Below are 13,938 nucleotides of genomic sequence, written 5' to 3' on the forward strand. Positions count from 1 at the left end.
CCACGACGTCCGTCTAGCTGCTTCCTGTGTTTACGCAGGCCCAACACCTGTGCGGGCCTTCCACCCAGAGGTTGAGTTCTGCCTGCCGTTTCATCTCCACTGGCGTTCCAACCTCCACTAGTATAGGCAATCATTCATTACGCCGTTATGTTAATAAAGATACTCCGTCACCTTTCATGCAATGATCGTTAACAATTATTTACAAGGTGTATATGACAATGTCAGTCTCCTTTATATCTTCATATATACGATGTACAACTTATCAAATGATACCTAATTGTGGTTGTAGTTCACGGCAAAGTACGTGGATGAGTGCTTGTAAGGTGGAAATTATGGCCACCTTGCAAGCTAAAGCGATTAAAAAATGTTCCTGATGTCTCAATATAATTTCTATCTAACGCAATTAAAAAATGTTCCTGATGTCGTAACATACTCCCTATCACTCATCCCTTCTTCTTGTCAGCATCTTCCACAGATTCTTTTACTCATCGATTCTGCGAAGAACCTCCTCATTCCTTATCAGTAAAAGCATCGTTCGATAAAACCACATGTCAACAGCTTCGATTATCTTCTTTTCTGGTTTTCCCACAGTTCATGATTTACTTTCATACAATGACCCGCTCGACGCTTACATACTTTGAAATTTCATTCTCAAATCAAGGACTATGTGTGATACTAGTAGACCTTTTTGGAAGAGGAAAGATCTCTTTCCTCGATTTGTCTGCTTCTTATGTTCTCTTTGCGGATACACAATCTGTGCAAGACATTAGAGAGGACAAAAATAAAGGAACATCAAGAGACTCCTCGGATTAAAAATGGTGGAAGGCTGGAGTGCAGTGTTTCAGCTCTACTCTTCAACCTGTACATCAAAGAAGCAAAGAAGGAAATAAAAGAGAGGGTCGAGCAGTGGGGCTAAAATTCTGGGTTAAGTATTCCAATGAGAAGATTCGCGGACATTACTATCTTCTGAGAAAGTACGAAAATATTATAGGACCTGTTGATGGAATAATTTACTGAGCTCAGAATATTGTTGAGGGTAGACAAAAAAAAGACAAAAAGTTTTAAGGAACAGCAGATAAGAGGTCAGCTACACGTCTAACATCAAAACTGGAGAGCAAGAAGTAGACGTAGTGAAGGAATTCTGCTACCCTGGAAGCAAATCAGCGCATGATCAGACGAAGCAAGCAGGACGTGGAAAGAAGCGGACCATGTAATGTTATGTGAGCCTCATTGCTCTTTTTTTAACTAATTGTGCCTGATTTTATTCTGAGAAGCTCAGTAATGTATGTAAAACCGTAAATATAAATTTGATTCAAAAAGCACTTGAAGTGAAGTGAAGCGCAGCTGGACAGCAAGAAACTCTTTAGCGCGCAATCCCGCAACGATAGTAGTTGTGAATCTTTGAGTATGGACTCTAAAAAAAGAGACAATTGATTTAAAAAAAAGAGGACTGTTAATCTGTATCTTGTTGAAAGAGGACGTGTTGCTAGGCCGTCACTCAGGACGTATTGTTACATTTGATGAAAATTGCTGTTTCAGTGATAAAACCGAGTACAGTATGTATAGGAATTGCCAAACATTTATGTATACAAATTTTCTGGAAGTGAAGAATAGAAATATCTTGTATTTGGAAAAGGAAGTGAACTTCGTTGTCGTCGCCGGCTATCAATCGACAGAACTGTAAGTGTACAAAGTTCACTAAAATACACGAAAGGAAATGCATTCTCTATAGTTATCATTCAACACGTAACAATCTCTCATCATTTCTTAATTGCAGTAATTGGATTATGCTGTATAATACACTACTGGCCGTTAAAGCTGCTACACCAAAAAGAAATGCAGATGATAAACGGGTATTCAATGGACAAATATATTTTACTAGAACTGACATGTGATTACATTTTCACGCAATTTGGGTGCATAGATCCTCAGAAATCAATACCCAGAACAACCATCTCTGTCCGTAATAACGGCCTTGATACGCCTGGGCATTGAGTCAAACAGAGCTTGGATGGCTTGTACAGGTACAGCTGCCCATGCAGCTTCAACACGATACCACAGTTCATCAAGAGTAGTGACTGACGTATTGTGACGAGCCAGTTGCTCGGCCACCGTTGACCAGAAGTTTTCAATCGGTGAGAGATCTGGAGAATGTGCTGGCCAGGGCAGCAGTCGAACATTTTCTGTGTCCAGAAAGGCCCGTACAGGACCTGCAACATGCAGTCGTGCATTATCCTGCTGAAATGTAGGGTTTCACAGGGATCGAATGAAGGGTAGAGCCACGGGTCGTAATACATCTGAAATGTAACGTCCACTGTTCAAAGTGCCGTCAGTGCGAACAAGAAGTGACCGAGACGTGTAACCAATGGCACCCCATACCATCACGCCACGTGATACGCCAGTATGGCGATGACGAATACACGCTTCCAATGTGCGTTCACTGCGATGTCGCCAAATACGAATGCGACCACCATGATGCTGTAGACAGAACCTGGATTCATCCGAAAAAATGATGTTTTGCCATTCGTGCACCCAGGTTCGTCGTTGAGTACACCATCGCAGGCGCTCCTGTGTGTGATGCAGCGTCAAGGGTAACCGCAGCCATGGTCTCAGAGCTGATAGTCCATGCTGCTGCAAACGTCGTCGAACTGTACGCGTAGATGGTTGTTGTCTTGCAAACGTCCCCATCTGTTGATTCAGGGATCGAGACGTGGCTGCACGATCCGTTACAGCCATGCGGATAAGATGCCTGTCATCTCGGCTGCTAGTGATACGAGGGCGTTGAGATCCAGCACTGCGTTCCGTATTACCCTCCTGAAATCACCGATTCCATATTCTGCTAACAGTCATTGGATCTCGACCAACGCGAGTAGCAATGTCGCGATACGATAAACCGCAATCGCGATAGGCTACAATCCGACCTTTATCAAAGTCGGAAACGTGATGGTACGCATTTCTCCTCCTTACACGAGGCATCACAACAACGTTTCACCAGGCAACGCCGGTCAACTGCTGTTTGTGTATGAGAAATCGCTTGGAAACTTTCCTCATGTCAGCACGTTGTAGGTGTCGCCACCGGCCCCAACCTTGTGTGAATGCTCTGAAAAGCCAATCATTTGCATATCACAGCATCTTCTTCCTGTCGGTTAAATTTCGCGTCTGTAGCACGTCATCTTCGTGGTGTAGCAATTTTAATGGCCAGTAGTGTAGTATGGTGCCGAACGCCAATGACCAATTTTGATGCAACAGGACGTGTAGTTTGAAGGATGTTTTCTCACGAAAATCAGATTTCTGTTTGATCTTATTTACTTACAACAGTGGTCCCTTATGTAAGAAAAGCTACGAAAACTTGGACTCAAAGCTATCCGCAATAGGGCCAAGTAACCAAAAGAGTCGTATTTTATATCTTAAAGAACAATAACTTCCTCCAAATTATAATACGTCGCCAACTGGTGCAGAAGCTGATCATTTAAGGAGGCAGCAACCAAAATTCAGGTACCAGTTACAACATAAAGTAAAGTCTCAATCAAAAATCAATCTCTCTCTCTCTCTCCAAGCACATATATAAATATTCACAATATTAAGAGAAAAGTCCTTTTATAAGCCGTACAGATATCAAGGTCAGGCCGTAACTCGAGGTAACCATTTCTGAGAATGTACACCTAGAGCACAGCATTGTATGGAAGTGGACCACGAACTGTTGGAAAACTGAAAAAGAAGAGAATCGAAGTATTTAAGACGTGGTTCTGCAGAACTACACTGAATATTAGTGGGCCGATATGATACACATGACGAGGTTCTCCGCAGAATCGATGAGGAAACGAACAGATAGAAAACGTTCGCTAGTATAATGGACGAGATAGTAGAACATATGCTAAGACGTCAAGGAGTGAAGACAAAAGCTGGAATACACGGGAAAAATAATGAAGGGCACTGGGTGTAAGTGCTGCTTTGCTGACTGGCACAGAAGAGAAAAATGTGACGGACCGCACCCAACCAGTCAGACTGAAGATAAAAAAAATTAATCCATACCTGCGCAAATGCGACGATTTTAGGTTTTCCGTCAGTACAAGCTGTCGCATTGTTTCAACCTGTGTCACTCAAAACAGCCAAGTTTTCAACAAATTCCTGTATTTCAGGTTGCGAGCGACCACAGAATAATGGTCTCTGTAGCTGTTAATGTCGACCCGAACAAGGAATATTTAGTACAGCCCGAGATGAGTTTGCCATCAGCGTCAGCATAAAAGAATGCTGAGCCTTCCGTCGACATTATTAAATAGCTCGTCTCCCTACTCATGAAATGACCACGGTCAAGATTAGTGACATATGAAATCGTTTTATCTCGTTATTATGACGCTGGTAACAGCTTAACTGGCTGTCTGTGTATAGTGTCTGAAGAAAAAGACACGTTCCTACCTAGTCTAACCTAAGACAAGCCATCATATTTCCCAGGGAAAGCAATCAGTCCGATGCCCAAAACGAAACTAAACTTGAAGCACTTGAACGTTTTGGATCACGGTTGTCTTCCATAAGTGTCATGCGCTGAGATGAGAAAAGTCGTCGGATACCTCCTAATATCGTGTAAGACCTCCTTTTCCCCGGCGTAGTGCAAACCGCGACCTACCTTGCACACAACAAGTCGTTGGAAGTCCCCTGCAGAAATGTTGAGCCATCCTGCCTCTATAGCCGTCGAAAATTATGAAAGTGTTGACGGTGCAGAATTTTGTGCACGAACTGACGTCTCGTTTATGTCCCATAAATGTTCTATGGGATTCGTATCTGGCGATCTGGATGACCAAATTACTCGCTCGTGTTGTCTAGAATATTCTTCAAGCCAATTGCGAACAATTATGGCCTGATGACATGGCGCATTGTCATCCGTAAAAATTCCATCGTTTTTTGGGAACATGAACTCCACGAATGGCTCTAGATACTCACCAAGTAGCCGAACATAACCGTTTCCAGTCAATGATTGGTTCACTTGGACCAGAGGACCCAGTCCATTCCTTGTAAACACAGCCCAGAACCTCATGGAGCCGCCACCAGCTTGCACAGTGGCTTGTTGACAAACTAGGCCCGTGGCTTCCTGAGGTCTGCGCCACACTAGAACCCTACTATCAGCTCTTACCAACTTAAATCGGGACTCATCTGACCAGGCTACGGTTTCCCAGTAGTGTAGTGCCCAACCGATACGGTCATGAGCACAAAAGACGCGCTGCAGGCGATGTGCTGTTAGCATGGCACACGCGTCGGTCGTCTGTTGCCACAGTGCATTATCGCCAAATTTCACCGCACTGTCCTAGCGGATACGTCCGTCGTACGTTCCTCATTGATTTTGCGGTTATTTCACGCAGTGTTGCTTGTCTGTTAGCACTGACGGCTCTAGACAAATGCCGCTGCTGTCGATCGTTAAGTGGAGGCCGCCGGCCACCGCGTTTTCCGTGGTAGAGGTAACGCCTGCAATTTGGTATTTTGGGCACGCTCTTGACACTGTAGATCTAGGAATACTGAATTCCCTAACGATTTCCTTAGTAAAATGTCCCATGTGTCTAGCTTCAACTACCACTCCGCATTCAACGTCTGCTAATTCCCTTCGTGCGGCCATGATCATGTCGGAAACCTTTTCACATGAATCACCTAACTACAAAAGACAGATCCACCAATGCACTGCCCTTTTATACCTTGTGTAAGCAATACTACAGCCTGCTGTGTATGTGCATATCGCTATCCCATGACTTTTGACAACTCGGTGTATGTTTCCCTTTTTCTTCGATCGAGTTAAAGACAAGCAGTTGTGGTGCCAATAATCAGACACTAAAAATTTCACTACACTATTTTGTAGGCTGTAGAAGAGTTAGTTTGCCCACCAACAAAAGTTTTCGATTTGAAGTTTTATGCATGGATTTCATGAAATGACTTCCGACCGCGTAGAGATGTGGTATGCATTTCCTAGACAAAGATCGAATCTGTGGGATGGGTTAACGACTATAGATGGTACACTGGTCAGCCTGAGTGTTGTTTCAGGTGACTTTCCCAAACTCGTTTATGCAAATTCTGGGATGGCCCCCAATTTTTGGTCTCCAAAAATGCGGTACACAAACAGTTAAAATAATCACACACAAAACATGGTTTACATAGTTCACAGACAGGTGGCGCACACGACATCCGTCCCTTAGGTAACTGACGAATGTAGCGACAGGAAGGGCATCTGGCAGCAGAATTAAATTAAATAAATTTACCAGATCTTGAGTATAGCAGACGCTGTACAGAACAACATTAACATGAAGAAGGAGAAAAAGAAGAAGAAGAAGAAGAAGAAGAAGAAGAAGAAGTGCACATGGTTAACTGGGCTGAAAGGAATAGAAAGGAAATGGGATGGGAAAGAGATAAGATGGAATTATTGTCTTCCAGCAGCTCAGGGCATTGCAGTAGTACAACGGCAGGAGATGAAAATTTTTCCTGGACTGGGACTTGAATCCGGATGTTCCGCTCCTCCGAATGGTTGCCTTAATCACTTCGGCCATCCGGACACGCTTTCCGTAAGATTCAAATTGCCAACTTCCTGGTCGCTGCACCGTAACGAACCCCGCACATTAACCCTCTACTCGGCAATTTCTGATCCCCTTAGGAGTTCGGACATTGTTAATGGAATCAGATATATGCGAGTAGAGGGTTAATGGATGGGGTTCGTTGCGGATCGGCGACCGCCAAATTGGGAATTTGAATTTCATGCAAAGCGTGTCCAGATGGCCGAAGCGGCAATACTCTGCTTTCCACAGAGCTGCGGCGAGGACGTCCTGTTTACGTCCCGTCCGCGTGGTCGCGAGTGTTCTTAGTTGTTTATTACTACTACGTCGCCGCTAGTTTAGAGTCCATTACTAACGACGTGCTATGGCACGTTTATACAGACAACCCAACATCAAGATCAGTTTTCAGCCCGATCATGCACGGCCGCGAGCTTTTGAAGTGGGACGTTTTCCGTTTTCTACGTGACGACGTTAAAGTTGATCCGCAGGACATAGTTGATATCCATCTTTCTACCACGAGTAGAGTTGTCTACAAGTTAGTAAGTGCCGAGGTGTGCAACAGAATGGTGCTCGCACTTGCGAACGCTTAAATTCAAACTTTCTGAAGGCCATATTGGGGCAGTCTCCATCGGTGAAGCATGGCTTGGCCTCCGTATGATATAAGTCTTCGAACTCCCATTCGAAGTACCACCGGACGTCGTCACCGCGGCATCAAGCCTTACGGCAGAGTGGTCAGCCACATGGTCGAAAAGTGGACCACCTTTACATTGTACCCGGTTCTTAAAGGGGTACGACAAATCAAAATTGGCTGGCTCTGAGCACTATGGGACTTAACATCTATGGTCATCAGTCCCCTAGAACTTAGAACTACTTAAACCTAACTAACCTAAGGACAGCACACAACACCCAGTCATCACGACGCAGAGAAAATCCCTGACCCCGCTGGGAATCGAACCCGGGCGCGGGAAGCGAGAACGCTACCGCACGACCACGAGCTGCGGACAAATCAAAATTGAACTGACAAAACATGTACCATCCTATCTTTTCATCGGCGGATGTAGAACGATTATTATGAATGACGGACAGCCATGTTCTTGCTCCGGCTGTGGCCAAGGACACGACAGGTCGGATTGTCTCCGACGACGGCTTGCTCAGATCCCGACAGGTGAATCTATGCCTACTTCTACGGTGACGACCCTTCCTCTTAATTATGCCGGGGTTGCACGGGCGGCCACCTTTTCCGATGCCGACCACATTCGTCCGATAGACACCCCCGATAGCGAGGCCACGATGGATCCTGCAGTACTGGTTCAAATGGCTCTAAGCACTATGGGACTTAACATCTGTGGTCATCAGTCCCCTACAGCTTAGAACTACTGAAACTTAACTAACCCAAGGACATCACACACATCTATGCCCGAGGCAGGATTCGAGCCTGCGACCGCAGCAGCAGTGCGGCTCCGGACTGAAGCGCCTAGAACTGCTCGGTGACAGCGGCCGGCTCCAGCCCCTACAACAGAGCTCCCTCCTGAGGACAATCACCGACCGACCTTGCAAGAAAGCACGGATGACAGGACGGACATTGACCCACGGGTTGTGCCGACAGCGGCTTTTGTTCCAGGCACCGGAGCAGCTGAAGAGATCCACCCACGTTCGGATACTGAAACTCACGTCCGTAAACAGCGTTCCCCGCGGAAACACAAGAGATGGCGGCGTGCTCCATCGGACGAATGCTTGCAGCGAACGTCTGACACGGACTATGTCCAATCCGGCGACGGTACAGAGGCCACAGAAACATCCCAGCCAACAGATCGCCGTGGTGACAGCTTCAGTTCCTCCGACCCCACACAACAGCAGGATCACATGCAGACAGCCGCTGCCGATTACCAGCCAGTAGCGCCAAAATAGTCTGCGCCGAGCGCCGCAGCAGCCACCAACAGCGGATATTTCATGGCGACTGGGCGGACGACGGTGAGGAAAACTCCTTGCCCATCGTGTCGGACGACAAGCGGGGGAATTCATCTCACCAGTCTTGATCCTTTTCCACCATCAGTGACAGCGATGAGACAGCTTGAAGTGACGTGCACACACCCCTTACAAGGGTGTTGATGGCCAACACGGGTGCTATGGATAGACCTCAAACTTATCGTGTTGCGACGATAAACATCAACATTATATGGATGCGTGTTAAGTTATCCTTGCTTCAGGATATGTTGAATTATGCTTCCATCGATACAGCACTTCTCCAGGAGGTGTACGTCGACGACTTCCCAGACATGTACGGTTATGACGCATGCTTCTCTCCAGCTTCCCCCACAGGCAGCGGCGTCGCTGTACTTCTTCGGGAAGGAATAGTGGCGGACGGTATTCTCTTTCTGCCTGGGGCAAGAGGATTGGGTTGTTGGATTGTTTTGGGGGAAGAGATCAACAGCGAGGGCAAGAGGAATGGCACTCACAGTACTTGGTGTCCGCCTTATCAATATCTATGCCCCTTCCGGGACGGAAAAACGTCGAGAACGTTCACGATTCTTTGGGGAAGGCCGCTCTTCCAAGGCCGCCACGACCATCTGGTTCAAATGGTTCAAATGACTCTGAGCACTATGGGACTTAACATCTGTGGTCATCAGTCCCATAGAACTTAGAACTACTTAAACGTAACTAACCTAAGGACATCACACACATCCATGCCCGAGGCAGGATTCGAACCTGCGACCGTAGCCGTCACGCGGTTCCAGACTGAAGCGCCTAGAACCGCACGGCCACACCGGCCGGCTCAGCCATTTGTCACTGTCGTCATGCGACTACTCCGTGGCGCGACATCCAAGGTGATCGTTAACGGCCGTCCTACGCAGCCCCTCAACATTTCTGTCCACGTTACTTTACGCCGTGGCCATGGAACCACTCCTATGCGACCTGAGCCGACGACTAACGAATATGACATTACGAGGCAAAACTTTCCGATGTAAAGCATACGTAACGGCGACGACAACGCCAGCGCACTGAAATGGATGGCTACAAATAGGATGGCCAGTGGTAGTCGCATCAACGTCGCAAAATCAGTGGCGATGAACACTGGGTTCGGACTGCCTGAGGACAGCTTCACCCCCTTACAGCTCAGAGTACTTTGAAATGCCTCGACATTGATTTCACAGACGATATGCGACGAACCGCTGCTCACAACATTCGACGACTTTCACGAAATGCTCGGACGTGGATAGCCAATAACCGTCTACGAGCATTGGACATCGTCCAACGGACCCAGAATGTCAACACACATTTAGCGTCACGCATTCCGCACATTGCCCAGATATTACCAATACCGATGATGTTAGCTGGCCTTATACTGGCGGCTTTTGGGTCCTTTGTGAGTTCAGGAATGCTTTTCAAGATCAAATATGAGACTCTCACCCTTCCCCCGGATTGGGGAGCGCTTGGCCTTTATCACGTTCATGACAGAACGGTTGCCCTATTTGTGATCACGTTAGTCAAACCATGGCACCGCCGTCCGGACGGTCTGACGAGTTTGTTATTAGAAGAACTAGCGCCACCCTCCGTCTCTCCACCTGTGCCGATACATCACGTCCCCTCGTCCCTCTTCTACATCGGTGTCTTTTACTTCGAACTCAGTTACGCTAGACTTGCCTTACCAGCGACTCGACTGGCGACGGCACGGACGGTTTATCGTGTCCTGCAGCATGGGCGACCCGATACCATCGTGGAGAGGAAGCACCCGAGCGTCAACTGGCGAGTGGTGTGGAGAACGATTCACCACGTAACGCTGGACACGGCCGTCACGGCGATGTGGTATATCTCTGTCAACGGTGAGCAGGTGACCAGATCAAGGCTACATGCGATCAATATGTTGGACTCACCCATGTGCACGAGTTGTGGCGTTCAAGACAACGATGAACACCGTCTTAGCTGTGGCGAGTCTACGGCAGTGTGGCACTTAGTGAAGCAAATGTCAGCATACTTCCTTCGAGTGACGCCGAATCATATCGAACCCAAGACTAAATTATTCCCGGATGAGACTTATTATCCATGCACGAAAACTAATGCCGTGACGTGGCTTCGTGGGCATGCAGACGGCACTAAGGACACTTTAGACTTTTGGAACTATTTGCAGGTATGACATTGCAAGATCCTCCGTAACCCAAAGTATCGACAGTATTTTTCCAATTATTTGTGGAGTGCGTTTCACGATCCTCCACCTAGCTGTAACATCACGGGTAAGAGAAGCTAAAATTATAAGACGATGACAGAACACAACACGGTACAACGTGGGATCTACCTTGGTCATTACGAGAAGTCATATCTGTATGATAAAGCAGATGGAGAGTTTCGTCGTGACCCCTCGCACTGTGTAGCAGCCCCTTTCCTCCTTTTGACCCCCGTGAAAAGGTTCTTCGCAGTTTTTTTGTTTTCTTTCCCATCCGGTGCAAGATGGAGTACCGGTTACTGGTGGTACGGATTCCATCCTTCCGTTTTATTTAATGGCTTCCTTAGCCTCACACTTTGCTTTCTTTCTTTTTGCCCTTTGCTGCAACTATCAGTAATGTTTTCAGTTATGTGCGTCCCCAATTTGACGTAACGAGTGTACTTATTAGTTTCAGTTACTTACTGCTTACAAAAAAATAAATAAAAGAGGCGGCTAAGGCAACTGTTCTGGAGAAGCGGAGTATCGGGGTTCGAGTCCCGGTCCGGCACAAATATTCAACTCTCGCCGTTGCATTGCCACAATGCCCTGTGCTGCTGGAAGTAATTATTTCCTTTCTATCTCTTTCCTATCTCTTCTTTCCCGTTCCTTTCACCACAATTATTTCATGTATGTGTCCCGGTTGCTTCATCGCGAGTGGCACCTGTTACGCCGGCCGCGTCCGACAGAACAGACACCACTATCTATAAGAAGAAGAAGGCGCGATCCCCATGAAACATATCGTCTTACATCTATAAACGAGAGAAAATGTCTATAGGACAGGCAACGTCAGTAGGCTAATGTAACGTATGCGGAAAATACACGCTATGTGCGATTGAATTAGGAGCAGTGTGTTTCTGAAGTCATGTTTGTCCAGACTACGCCTGCAGCAAATGTCTTGTCCGTTAGCAGCGATTAGTATTTGAAGAAATGGCGACCTCGTCATTTGTGCCAAACTTCAAGGCAAAAAAATTTAATTTCATGCATGTGGACAGATGAAACATTCTCGCACTGAGTGGTCAAATCACTGCTAACATTCATTCAATGGAGTCGGTTAAGCCATCACAAACAGGTAGAGTTTTCCATGCGAAAGAAGAGATAGAGGAACATGTGCAGTCGACTCTTTAGAGACAAATGGTTCAAATGGCTCTGAGCGCTATGGGACTCAACTGCTGTGGTCATCAGTCCCCTAGAACTTAGAACTACTTAAACCTAACTAACCTAAGGACATCACACACATCCATGCCCGAGGCAGGATTCGAACCTGCGACCGTAGCAGTCGCACGGTTCCGGACTGCGCGCCTAGAACCGCGAGACCACCGCGGCCGGCTCTTTAGAGACAGATCACAACTCTGGACTGTTCGTGGATGGGCTGTAGATCGTCTGTTGCCTTGCTTATTGAACCATCCCAACATTTGTCTAAAGGGAAAATGGCAGGGAATTAGCATGACAAGGCTTAAGGAGAGCCACCATATAAATCCAGTTATAGAAAATGGCAGACGGAGATTCAGTGTCAGGTCTAATTCATTCATGAAAGAAACAATCTAGGAAACACTCGAACGATTCTAGAGTATTGGTCGCCTGTGCTGGATGCAAATTTGTTGACAGAAGATTCAGGCAAATTCAACCAAGGGCGAAACTAAAGTAGTGGACCATCGTTTCATTTTTCGTAGTTGAAATTTTTTTGGTGGTAAGTTCCTATGGGACCAAACTGCTAAGGTTATCAGTCCCTAGGCTTACACACTACTTAATCTATCTTAAACTAACTTACGCTAAAGGCAACACACACACATCCATGCCCGAGGGAGGACTCGAGAACCTCCGACGGGTATAGCCGCGCGAACCGTGGCAATGCGCCTGAGACCGCACGGTTACCCCGCGCGGCTTTCGTAGTTGAAGTACGACGTATGTTAACAAAATGCCTCAAAATTCTCGCCAGAAACTTGTCCACAATCTGATATGGGTTTTCTGAATTTATCTTGCATTTTCAGTTTCTATAAACAAAGGTGCGTTAAACATGGCAAAGTACGTTAAAGAGGACGCGAACGTAAACATTAAACTACGCTACAGGTGGATCTCTGACCTCAAACTTTATTTGGCGTTCGTACTCGCTAACTTCGCAATTGTGAAGCAGTTATCACCTTCCAACCTCACCTAGACCTCAGGCTACGCTACAAACCAGTCTGTCATCATACGACTAAGATTTCAGAGGTGCCGGGCGGGGAGGGGGTGGGGATAGCGGTCGAAAATCGCACTTTAGCCCAAAAAAGGGCAGCGTGATTAGTCAAATGTTTGTTTATTCAGCAGCTACAATGTTCATCACACCCAGGCGTATTCTTAGTAATTCGAGAATGTATGTTCCAAGCCGAGTGCTCCCACATAAGTCCCTCATAAGGACCATTGTGGTAAAATCAAAGAAATTAAAGTTACCACAGTCGTACCGCAGTCACTCGCATCTCCCGCAATTGGAACGTTAGAAAGGAGAGAGTGGGGGGGGGGGGGGGGGGGAGAGAGGCTCGTACTGGTACCAGCACAGCATCCACTACACACATACGGTATATGACACGATCAATTCTCAATAATAAAAAATATGAATGATTTTACTCCCAACTTACCTGTTTTTCTTCCGTGCACTTCACTGAACGACGATTTCTTCCGCAACCGTCCGATGCAGAAGCGGCAGTATTAAGATGCGGCGCGACAGTAATAGCTGCTGGCTGTTCACAGATCTTTTAGCGTTTAGTACCTATCATTCGTCGGCAATATGAGATTACCAACGTGATTGCTGAAGTGCTAGCAAGGAGTGTGGCGTAATACGGTTCTCGTCCGTATTATCTAGACGAAGATAACGCGTTCTTATTCGCCTATCTGGCTGTATCACTCCCGATATGTCGCTAACAATCCTGTGGACTAACACGTTCCAGTTTTCCCAAGACGCGCGATAACCGGGACAGATGTGCAGAGAGCTGTAAGATAGCGGTTTGTGCTGTGCGCTACAACAACAGCGTTCAAATCACAACAAACCTCCCAGTCTAAACCAAAAACGTTGTTCATCATATGGAACATTTTTAAACGAACAACACAATAAATAACCTGCATATTGACAGGAAGGTACTTTATGCGATTTTTTTAAAGTCATGTCTTTCGAACTGGTTCATTGCCGTACTTTTACTACCACTTTGAAAAAAATCCCTAAACTCACGAGGTGTGGTGTCG

The 13,938-nt window shown here is 46.5% G+C and overlaps 1 protein-coding gene across 2 annotated transcripts in view; it reads right to left on the reverse strand.

Moving 5' to 3' along the window:
* Positions 1-13,504, reverse strand: part of LOC124615659 (V-type proton ATPase 116 kDa subunit a1-like) — a 245,611-nt gene extending 232,107 nt beyond the window's left edge. For both annotated transcript variants that reach the window (XM_047143682.1, XM_047143681.1), the window contains exon 1: positions 13,338-13,504. The gene's annotated coding sequence lies outside the window, so the exon portion shown is untranslated. The remainder of the gene's footprint in view (positions 1-13,337) is intronic.
* Between the last annotated feature and the right edge of the window lie 434 nt (positions 13,505-13,938).

This window comes from Schistocerca americana, chromosome 5 (assembly GCF_021461395.2).
Source record: "Schistocerca americana isolate TAMUIC-IGC-003095 chromosome 5, iqSchAmer2.1, whole genome shotgun sequence".
Classification (NCBI taxonomy): Eukaryota; Metazoa; Arthropoda; class Insecta; order Orthoptera; family Acrididae; genus Schistocerca; species Schistocerca americana.